We start from the raw sequence: 12,416 nt of genomic DNA, 5'->3' as shown, positions 1-12,416 counted from the left end.
GCGTACATCAACCACCAGGGTGGTCTACGGTGGTCCCGGGAAACCGTGCCGAGGGGTCCCTCAGCCAGGGGGAGGTTGCGGTGAGACCGCAGAATGGCAGCTTCAGCACGCCGAAGATGAGCAGCACTGAATGGCAACCCCTGCTGACGCGCCGTAACACCAACGCCAGCTGTTTCTTCCAAACACTCGCGGAGATTCGTCCTGAGAAGGCTCGGCTCCGAAGCGAAAAGCTGATGTGCGTTTGGCTTGTTTAGTTAATACTCGAAGGTGATTGGGCTCTCGGGCGAGATCCCAATTCGTCAGTCACGACTGACGTAACGTAGAACGTGACTGACTGAAAGGGAACTCAAGATCTTCGCAATTTAGCATAGGCTTTATGATTAAACGCAACAAATTTGAAGATGATCCGATTAAAACTGTAGGAGGAGTTCGTCGAAGTACGAGGCCTGGAAATGGCAAAAACTGCACAAAAATTGTACAGTATATTCAAAATACCGTACTTCGTGATGGGTTTTGGATTTTGTACCAAGAGACTTTTTTGTAGGTAATGGTGTGTTACACGTGTACCAATTTTTGTACGTAAAACGTAGCTTGAGGCACACTCCGTTGAAATTTTTCAGGTGGCACTATCGAGGCATTTTGCCACACGCACTTCTGCGCCTTAGTGGCTTGGGCCCTAATAATCCTTAGAAAAACAATAGGCCCCTGCGCCTTAGTGGCTTTTGCCCTAATAATCCTTAGAAAAACAATAGGGCCCTGCGCCTTACTGGCTTGGGTCCTAATAATCCTTAGGGGATCAATAGGGCCCTGCGCCTTAGTGTCTTGGGCCCTAATAATAATCCTTAGAAAAACAATAGGCCCCTGCGCCTTAGTGGCTTTTGCCCTAATAATCCTTAGAAAAACAATAGGGCCCTGCGCCTTACTGGCTTGGGTCCTAATAATCCTTAGGGGATCAATAGGGCCCTGCGCCTTAGTGTCTTGGGCCCTAATAATAATCCTTAGGAAAACAATAGGCCCCTGCGCCTTAGTGGCTTTTGCCCTAATAATCCTTAGAAAAACAATAGGCCCCTGCTCTTTAGTGGCTTGGGCCCTAATAATCCTTAGAAAAACAATAGGCCCCTGTGCCTTAGTGTCTTGGGCCCTAATAATAATCCTTAGGAAAACAATAGGCCCCTGCGCCTTAATGGCTTTTGCCCTAATAATCCTTAGAAAAACAATAGGCCCCTGCGCTTTAGTGGCTTGTGCCCTAATAGTAATTCTTAGAAAAACAAGAGGGCCCTGCGCCTTAGTGACTTGGGCCCTAATAATCCTTAGAAAAACAACAGGCCCCTGCACCTTAGTGGCTTGGGCCCTAATAATCCTTAGGGGATCAATAGGTCCCTGCACCTTAGTGGCTTGGGCCCTAATAATAAAAAAAAATAATTCTTAGAAAAACAAGAGGGCCCTGCGCCTTACTGGCTTGGACACTAAAAATAATCCTTAGAAAAACAACAGTGCGCTGCGCCTTACTGGTTTGGGCCCTAATATTCCTTAGGAAATAAATAGGGCCCTGCACCTTCGTGGCTTGGGCCCTAATAATCCTTAGGGCATAAATAGGGCCCTGCGCCTTAGTGGCTTGGGCCCTAATAATCCTTAGAAAAACAAGAGGGCCCTGCGTTTTAGTGGATTGGGCCCTAATAATATTCCTTAGGGGATCAATAGGGCCCTGCGCCTTAGTGGCTTGGGTGCTAATAATCCTAAAGAAAACAATAGGGCCCTTTGCCCCTTTGGGCTTGGGCCCTAATAATCCTAAGGATAACAATAGGGCCATTTGCCCCTTTGGGCTTGGGCCCTAATAATCCTAAGGAAAACAATAGGGCCCTTTGCCCCTTTGGGCTTGGGCCCTAATAATCCTTAGAAAAACAATAGGGCACTTCACCCCTTTGGGCTTGGGTCTTAATAAGAAGAAGAATGACTAAGAAGAATAATCCTAAGGAAAACAATAGTGCCCTTTGCCTTAGTGGCTTGGGCCCTAAAAATAATAATCCTTAGGGGATCAATAGGGCCCTGCGCCTTAGTGGTTTGGGCCCTAATAATCCTTAGAGGGTCAATAGGGCCCTGCATCTTAGTGGCTTGGGCCCTAATAATAATCATTAGAAGAACAATAGGGCCCTTCGCCCCTTTGGGCATGGGCCCTAATAATCCTTACAAAAGCAATAGGGTCCTGCGCCTTAGTGGCTTGGGACTTACAACAAATAATAATTCTAAAGAAAACAATAGGGCCCTTCACCCCCTTGGGCTTGGGCCCTAAAAATAATAATAATCCTTAAGGGATCAATAGAGCCATGCGCCTTAGTGGTTTAGGCCCTAATAATCCTTATGGCATAAATAGGGCACTGCGCTTTAGTGGCTTGGGCCCTAATAAATCTTAGAAAAACAAGAGGGCCCTCTTCCTTAGTGGCTTGGGCCCTAATAATAATTCTTAGAAAAACAATAGGGCCCTGCGCCTTAGTGGCTTGGGCCCTAATAATCCTACGGAAAATAACAGGGCCCTTCACCCCTTTGGGCTTGGGCCCTAATAAGAAGAAGAATAACTAGGAAGAATAATCCAAAGGGAAACAATAGTGCCCTTCGCCTTAGTGGCTTGGGCCCTAATAATCCTTAGAAAAACAATAGGGCCCTTCACCCCTTTGGGCTTGGGCCCTAATAAGAAGAAGAATAACTGAGAAGAATAATCCAAAGGAAAACAATAGTGCCCTTCGCCTTAGTGGCTTGGGCCCTAAAAATAATAATCCTTAGGGGATGAATAGGGCCCTGCGCCTTAGTGGCTTTTTAACTGAGAAGAATAATCCAAAGGAAAACAATAGTGCCCTTCGCCTTAGTGGCTTGGGCCCTAAAAATAATAATCCTTAGGGGATGAATAGGGCCCTGCGCCTTAGTGGCTTGGGCCCTAATAATCCTTAGGGGATCAATAGGGCCCTGCGCCTTAGTGGCTTTTGCCCTAATAATACTTAGAAAAACAATAGGCCCCTGTGCCTTGGTGCCTTGGGCCCTAATAATCCTTAGGGGATCAATAGGTCTCTGCGCCTTAGTGTCTTGGGCCCTAATAATAATCCTTAGGAGCAATAAAGAATTTCTAATCCGGGAGCAATAAAGATTTGTACAATGCTGATATGGATAATAAACGAATCAAAACAGCACAGCATTACACACAATTTTATAAAGTTGTACCACACAGGACTCAAACCCACAATCTCCAGGTCCTGTGCCTGTCGCCGATCTTGTTACACCACTGAGGAGATGGGAGATGTTCACACAGATGCTGAAATTCAGAAGTAGAACTGATAATCAATTCAAAGTAATGAATTTGTACTTAAATGCACTCTCATATTTTTTAATGGGTTGTGATGAGAACATTCTTGGAAAGGCACAATGCCTGCAACAGAAGCAACTTCAGCATAATTTCTTGCCACAATACCTCTTGCGGTCTGTGCATGTGTCACACTGAGTGGCGAACCCATGACATGTAGTATGCGGGATCCGTGGTGTAACATTGAGCTAATCGCTCATGCTTGTTCCCCAGATTACTGAGGAGAGGTTTCAGTGTGAGAATGAGCTCACAAAAGCATGACTAAGCATTTTAAACAGATTAGCATGCTAAGATAACTTAATACTAGCATAGCTTATGGTTAACCTGATAGTTGAAGAGCCACATTAGAACGAATGGCAAACAGTTAGCATGCTAACCAATTAGCATGCTAAGCTAAGTAACATAAATCATAGGCACGGTCTACTTTGGAGAGGGATTTCTCAGGAATGGTAGTGAATATAAAAAATCTGTTCAGTCATTTCTGTGCGGCTCAGTCCAAAGATCATATGATCAGATTAATGGGCAAAATTTGGGCAAAAATGGGCAAAATTTGAAGAAGGAGTAACAAAAAAAACTGTTTTTCTAGTAGTTTAGTATGGCGGAAAAACACACTGATGGAAAATGTCAAATGAGACATCGTCCGAATCGGCATTACCCAGAGAATGAAATTACATATGTTGAAATGTTTTCAAAAGTTATAAGCGTTTTTGTAAAAGTAATTATATTTCTGGAACGCTAGGTGGCGCTGCGTTCACAGTTCTCAGGTACCTCCAGGACATGTCATTGATGTTCCCTACCTATTTTTGTGCAGATATGTCAAATTATTCAAAATGTACTGCAATTTATGTCAAATTTAAAAATGGCGGACACATGGTTCAGCCAATCTTGGCTAAATTGACATTAGCAGATTCGGCATGACCCAAGGAATCCATAGACACAAAGATCATAATTTTCTGACTAAATGTTCAAAAGTTTTAAGAAAAAGTGCACTTTTGTTTCCAACTTTGGCATGGACCCTCAAATCATGGTGTTGATGAAGTGGACCAAGTTTTATTGCGACTGATCAAAGTTTGGCTGAGATACAGCCTCTAAACCAATTTTGGGCCAACCTCGTTAAGTTCAGAACATCATAACTTTTGAACAAAGATGAATATAAAAATCTGTTCAGTCATTTCTGTGCGGCTCAGTCCAAATGTCATCGGAGCCAATTTTAGGAAGAATTGGATAAATTTTGAAGGAGGAGTAGCAAAAAGACAGAATACTGTACTTTTCAAAATGGCCACTACTGTAATGGGTGGAGTCTTAATGTAAGCTATTGAATATGATCAGCATGAAGAGTGCAATCAGTTGTACTAAGTTTTATTTTTCTAGAACAAGTAGTTAGAGAGTTATTACCATTTCAATGTTGAATTTTTGAACTGGTGGTGGCGCTATGGAGTTGGTCCTAGAGACCCCAAAGTTGGTCAGATCACTATTCATGGCCATCAATACAACTGTGCCTATTTTCACAATTTTCCTATGTTCCGTTTATAGGGCTGCCATGGACTCCCATTGGACGAGAAGGCTTGGCCCCTTATAAAGAACACATACAGATACAATAGGGGCTAGAGCCCTTTTGGGCTTGGCCCCTAATAATAAAGTAAACGTACAGATACAATAGGGGCTACAGACCCTTCGGGGCTTGGCCCCTAATAAGAAAATATACAGATACAATAGGGGCCACAGCTCCTTCGGGGCTTGGCCCCTAAATATAGCTGCAAGCAACTAATAAGGGGCCAAGCACTATAGAAGCAACGACTAATAATATTATTTACTGGTTTGTGACAATGACATACATAAAGTGCCTTTGCAGAGATACAGCTTCAGATGCATTTTGGCATCATGCCATCAGATTTGTTGATGCAGTAAACGAGAAACATTTTGTTGACAAAATTTAAAATGGTTCGAAAAAGTTGGTTTTCAAAAAAATTCAAAATTGCAGGAACATTTTTGTGATGGAAAATGACGTCATAGGGACCACTGGAATAGTCTTGAGCCAAGGAATCATTGGGGGAAAAAAAGAATAATTGTGTTATGCAGCTACACAGCTGGCTATGCAGCTTTGGTGCTTGGCCCCTAATAATAATACTTCTCTGAAAACAAATATTGAACAGATCATTGGATCATTGGAGATTTTATTTTAAGATTGTTTTAATATTTGTTTTCTAAAATATGCTAATATTTTAAAATTAAGTTTTTAGTAATTTGATTTAGGTTATTGCCACAGACAGCATTCAAATATTTTATATTTGAGGCACCTGGACAAAAAGGCAACATCAATTTGCACATCACCAGCATAACTATAAAAACTAATGCCAAAGTATGATCTTTCTTTTTTTCTTTCTTCTTTAAAAGCTTCTTTAATCAGCGTGGGACCCCACATGTTGAGATCAAATGACCAAAATACTACACACTGAATACTACACAGCAGTTCTTGAATATTTTCTACAATGCCACTGCAAGCTGAAACCATTTGTGTTTGCTTTTGCATTATCCTGTATCCATGCAACTATGTGTCAAAATAAGTCCAAACTGAGTACATCAGCCAGTATAACATAAACAAAAATAAGGGTAGAATGAAATCTGTTGAGATTTCCTATCCACAACGTTGTTAGCATAACAATATCACATGTCAAATTTATGATGCAGTCTCATAACAATGGAGTCTATTTTGTTGCTGCTTTTAACAGCATCTTTAGGCTGGATATGTACAACTGCATATCCTGCAGGTGTGACACCAGTTTTAGGAAAGCAGCCCAGCCCAGCCCAGAATTTGAGCTGGAGCTGACCTGACCTAACCTGCCTCCACCACTAACCTTTTTTCATTCATTCAATTATTTATTTATAAATTAATTATTTACTTTTTTATTTAATTTAATTCTATCTTATTTTTATAGCTACCACTGAGTGTGGCGTTTTCTCACATTTTTCTATGAGTAGCCAATCTCCACATCCTATACTGTTTCTGTTCTCATATACAATCAAGTGAAAACAAGATGAGTGTCATAACAGCATTATTCTTGTGCCTGTTTTGAACCACTGTCATTTCCTTCAGGAAATACAAATCTAGGTGCTCTCTCTTACACACATGTATGCTCACCTTCAGTAAAGGCTTTGTGCAGACAGCTGAGTTTCCATGGCACAATGCTTCTTCCCTCAAAATCTGCTCGAGGTGGAGTGTAGTTATAGTGCAGATAAGCTACAGGATCAAAACCCTGGTAACATGCCTTCATAGAAGCCACCGTCTTTAACTTTTCTAGCTTCATCCTGTGTATTTCTCTGTCTCTCTCCATTCCAGCTCCTTTGAATCACTGTCCCTATTCTGTTTTTGCTGAAGACCGTATTTATACTTGTGTATGAATGAGATTAAATGGTTCTTTGGTACTTTTGTTAATGTGCAGCTCTATGTCTGTGCTTAAGGGCAGTTGTCTCCTTATTGCTTACTCTTATCTCTACAAAGATAAGAGTGTTCTGCCTACCTGATAGCACTCAGACCTCCTGTCTTTTTACTTCAGGCGCTGATGATATCTTAGTTAGATTGTTTTTCACCAAACTGTTATTTTACTGAACAAAGGGCCTATTTAAGTCCAAACACAAACACACAGATACACACTTGTTTGTTTTACTATATTAGTGAGGACATCTTATAGACTTCCATTGTTTTTATATCAGTTTAATGATATTTTCTATGGCTTAACCTGACTCATACTTCTTATAGCAGGGGCGGTTATAGAATTTCATCCTCAGGGGGGCTTGGCCCTGAGTGTGAATGTTTAGCAAGAGACTATTGCCTAAGTGGTGCCTTTTTTATAAACCGGCACCACTGTATTACTATATAGCAAGTCAAATGCAAGTCAGTCTTTCTGCAGTACAGTTCAGGTGTAGACTACTGTTTTACTAACAGAAAACTGTCAACACATCATTATTGTTATTATTATCAAGCATTCCTGTTAACTAGCTTAAAAAAATATATATATATATATTGACTCAGGGTTAAAGGTTCTCTGAGGTTCACTTACAATGTTATCAAGATTTTTACATCAAAAAACATAATTTAGAAATAATAGGTTATTTTCTGTCCTGTTTTGACCCCCTTCGTCGGAACCCTCAGTTTGAATTGGCATGGCAGATTGCAGACATAGAACCAGGGGTGTTAAATACTTAAGAAATTTTACTTGATTACTGTACTTAAGTATTATTTTGGGGTATTTGTACTTTATTCAAGTACAATTTAAAGTGACTACTTTTACTTTTACTTGATTATAGAAAAAAAACTATACTTTTAACTCCTTACTTTTCATTTTTATTTTATCTTACATTAAATGTAATGTATGGAAGCTCAAACATGCATGCTTATAAGGTTTGTTTGTATGCATCAAGCACATCTGTTTTAGCATCGGTTATAAATTTCATCGGGTAAATTTCTGGCTTCAAAATTTATTTGCCATCAGTTGTGAGGATGTCAGAAATATGGACTGTCTGTCTTGTGTTTTTCTCCCCATGTGCCTTCCATGACCTAGTTTTCCCTCGTGTGTGACATGCCCATATTTGGTTTCCTTCCTGTTCCTATTGTTTTTCATTGAGTCCAGGTGTGTCTCGTCATCCCCTCGTTTAGTCCTGTACGTTTCCTAGGTGTCTAGCGTGCTATGTTAAACATCTTATCCCAATGCTAAGTGTGTGTCTCCTGGCTACCCTATGTTTTTCCCCAGTTTGGACTATTAAAGACTGTTTGCCTTCAACTCCTTCGTCTCCGCTCTCCTTTGTTCCTCCACAGTAGCAGTTGTGACAGAGGAAGCATATTAAAGTTTATTCATTATTTATTCATTATTTTTTGTCTGTTTTGATGTAGCCATTAGCTGTCTATGTATTGGCTGAATGCACAGGACTGAGTGCAAATAAAATCAGTGATAAGAATTGAAATTCATGTTTTAGTGGCCATGATTACTTATTATATTAAATGTTACAAAAATCTCCAAAAAGTGTGTACATTAATGTGTGTTAAATTAATTGTAAATCTTGTTTAATTATGTTTTTACCTGGGAGCCTATAAGTTGTATTATAATGATATTTTGAGTTAACAAAGCGCTCTGATTGTTTTTGTTGTAGAATACGATAGGGGATATATTCACACGTTATAAAACTGAAAAAGGATGGTGTATAAAATTGATTTTAAGATAAAAAATTAGACGACAAAGAATTAACTTGACGGAGCTCAAACCACACGGCTGTCAATTATTTATTATTTAATCTAAATAATTACATGATTTGCTCATTAATTAATCTAATTAGTCATAAATAACTATTCATAAATATATTCATATATACATATATATGATGTCACTCATCATTATTCAACACAAGTTATATTCTGTCTGGATCACATCTGGCTCATTAAAAGGATACTCCATGCAAAAAATTTAATTCTCTCATCATTTACTCACCCTCATGCCATCCCAGATGTATATGGCTTTCTTCAGATGAATGCAAACTGATTTTTAGTGCATATAATGTACATGCATGGAACCACTTCAAAAAGCACACAAAGTAATCATTATGGTAAAGTAAAAAAAAAAAAAAGTATTTGTATGTTTCTTTCACATGCCTATTATTCACTTAAGACGACGTCAACAGGTTATATGGGTGAATTGTGTCTTCTCTTTTTTTAAGCATCATCTTTGTAATGATGTACACATTATATGCAGAACGATTGTTTTTTTCCCCTAAAACTCTTAGTTTGTGTTCATCTGAAGAAAGAAAGTCGTATACATATGGGATGGCAAAGGATGTAAAGGATGGATTTTTTTGTGTTCTACTGTGCTGCACAATTTCACTTTGCTTTGAGATGTTGACCTCTTTAAGATGACCTCATGAAGATGACCTCTTATATATCAAAAGATCAAGGGAATTTTGATTTCTCAATTCATGACACCTTTAAAACAAAGTTGTTGTTTTTTCTGCTGGCATGGTCGCCATTTACTTGCCCTGCCAAAACATTCATTGGCCTGGCCGAAACAAACAAATACTTAAATGTTATTACTTTTTTACGATATCAACATTTTAGATACAAATGAAATTTCACAATTCTCGATTCCAATTTACGATCACAGCAAAAAATAAAGCTAGCCTAAATAATATAAAGTTCAAATATAGAAGACAAGTAAATACAAAATTAAAATGACAAAATACAAAAACAAAATACAAAATACAAATTGAAAAATAATTTTAAAACATAAAATTAGAATAAAGTCAATAATATATATATATATATATATATATTTTTTTTTTTTCTAAATGATCAGTGTTGTATAAAGTATCTAATCATCATACTTCAGTTAAAATACAGATACCTTTATGGAAATTGACCCAAGTAAATGTATGAAAGTAACTGATAATAAAACTACTTGAATATCATAAGCACAAAAAAGTAAAAATAAATAAATAATTAAAATAAAACAATAGTCGGTTCCAATTTACTGGTGCATCTCTAATGTCCGTTTAATTCATGTTTACATAGAAAAACAAGCTTTTCATCTTTTTCATTACTATTTTTCATTACTACCACCCTGGCCCCCTCCAAGATTAGATTTTCAGAAAGCAGGAGAGTTCTGTCTTATTGCTTCCAATTTCACAATTATATCGCACATAATCACAATGACAAAATGTTAACTTAAGCCTAATGCACATTTACCTTGATAAAACAGATTCAAATTTACAGGAAAAGTATTCAATTTACTGTAGATCCACACCCAGCAAACAAGCCTGCACTGGCCCTTTATGGTCCCACTTAGGGCTAGGGATGCAACGTTTATAGATTTTGTTGGTACGATTATTGTCTGAGGAATAATCACGGTTTTACGATTATGCTGATTATTATGCATTTATTCATTTCCCAACATTACTAATGTATAAAATCACATGAACACTTTTTAGATATTAAAGTCTTATTTATTGCTGGCTTTTGAAACAGAAATAATACAGTAACCAACAATACAGCGCAAAATAATAATAAACAAAAGACAAACAATAGTCCATCTCTCCCATTGGAATTAACACTAGAACTACCGGAATTCTATAACTACTAGAATGGCCATAGCGGTCATTCTGACCGTTCATACTAGACTGAACTGAATGCCATTTTTGTCATATCATATTTACATTCGAAGCTTCTTTTGAGCTTTTACAATGAAGCTTTGAATGTCTGTTTTCATATTTTATGACGTCATCACCCTAAAAAAATACTATATTTTTTTGTAATATTTAATTGTGTAAGAGCTACGTAGACCGCACCGGAATGTGCACGTCTTGTTTTGTGTCCGGCAAGTGGGAGAAAAACGTTTTTCACCGCAGTGAAAATGTTGTATTTGAAAGTCTAAATGTCAACAAATATGAACTGAAGCAGAATATTTATGTAGTTAAAACATTTTGTGAATTTTGAAAATGATTACATACATCTTTTTTCAATACATTTTTACTTTTGTACTTTACAACGCTCTGGAGTTATTGGAAATGTTTGGATCAGATGAATTGGAAACAATTCTATGCAGCCACTACTGGAATCATGATCCATTAATAAATGGATCTGTTATGATAGTATAGGTAATAATAAACATCGTCACTGTAGCTAAAAATAAAAGCCTAATTAGTTTGTTTTATTTCACAATATCAGTCTTGTCGGGGCTCAAATTAGCCTATATGCATTAGCTATAGCATTACACTACACTGTAAATAGGTTGCTGTAAAAATGTTTACAGTAGTATTACTGTAATTGCATTTACAGTACAATAATGTCTTTACTATATTTTATTTACAGTATTATTACCGTATTTTCATTTACAGTACCAGTACTGTAGAGTTTATTTTCATTTAGTTTAAACATTTTTTACCTGTAAAAAACAATAAGAAACAGTGGTACTGCACTGTAAACCATGATTTTTACCATCCCAGCCCCACCCCCCCCAAAAAAATCACAATAACTCATGAGCTTTAGTTCTGATAATATTATTTTTAACTGTTGAACATTTTCTTTTTTAAAGCACAAATTACAAATCTTGACCTCTCAGATGCACTAGCTTAAAAAAGGGCCTCACCACAGTCCCCTGGGGACTTTGTATCATGGAAAAACATACACATACTGAAAAGCAAAAATTGGCAAGTACACTACCAGTCAAAAGTTTGACTATGTTTTTTATGTATTTAAAGTTTGAAAAGATTTGTAATGTTTTTAAAGTCTCTTCTGCTCACCAAGCCTGTATTTATTTGATCCGAAATACAGCAAAAGCAGTAATATTGTGGCATTTTACTACTTAAAATAACTGCTTTCTATTTGAATATATGTTAAAATGTAATTTATTCCTGTGATCAAATCTAAATTTTCAGCATCATCACTACAGTCTTCAGTTTCACATAATCCATCAGAAATCATTCTAATATGCTGATAAACATTTTTTTATATTATCAATATTTAAAACAGTTGAGTACATTTTTTCAGGATTCTTTGATGAATAGAAAGATCCAAAGATCAGCATTTATCTGAAATAAAAATATTTTGCAACATTATACACTATACCATTCAAAAGCTTGGAGTCAGTACATGTTTTTTCTTTGGGAAAGAAATTATAGAAATTACTTTTATTTAGCAAGGATGCTTTCTTCAATCACTTTCTTCAAAAGTGATGATAAAGACATTTAGAATGTTACAAAAGATTCCTATTTCAGATAAATGCTGTTCTTCTGAACTTTCTATTTATCAAAGAAACCTGAAAACATTCTACTCACTAATTAATACTAATATACTAATACTAATACTCTGATAACAACAATAATAATAATAATAATAATAATAATAGTTTTCTGAGCAGCAAATCAGAATATTAGAATGATTTCTGAAGGATCATGTGACTGGAGTAATGATCCTAAAAATTTGCTTTGAAATCACAGGAATAAATTATATTTTCAAATAGAAAACTGTTATTTTAAATAGTAAAAATATTTCAAAATGTTACCGTTTTTGCTGTATTTTGGATCAAAT

This window comes from Sinocyclocheilus grahami, unplaced genomic scaffold (assembly GCF_001515645.1).
Source record: "Sinocyclocheilus grahami isolate Dianchi unplaced genomic scaffold, SAMN03320097.WGS_v1.1 scaffold1579.1, whole genome shotgun sequence".
Taxonomy (NCBI): domain Eukaryota; kingdom Metazoa; phylum Chordata; class Actinopteri; order Cypriniformes; family Cyprinidae; genus Sinocyclocheilus; species Sinocyclocheilus grahami.
Note: the sequence above shows the minus strand (reverse complement) of the source record.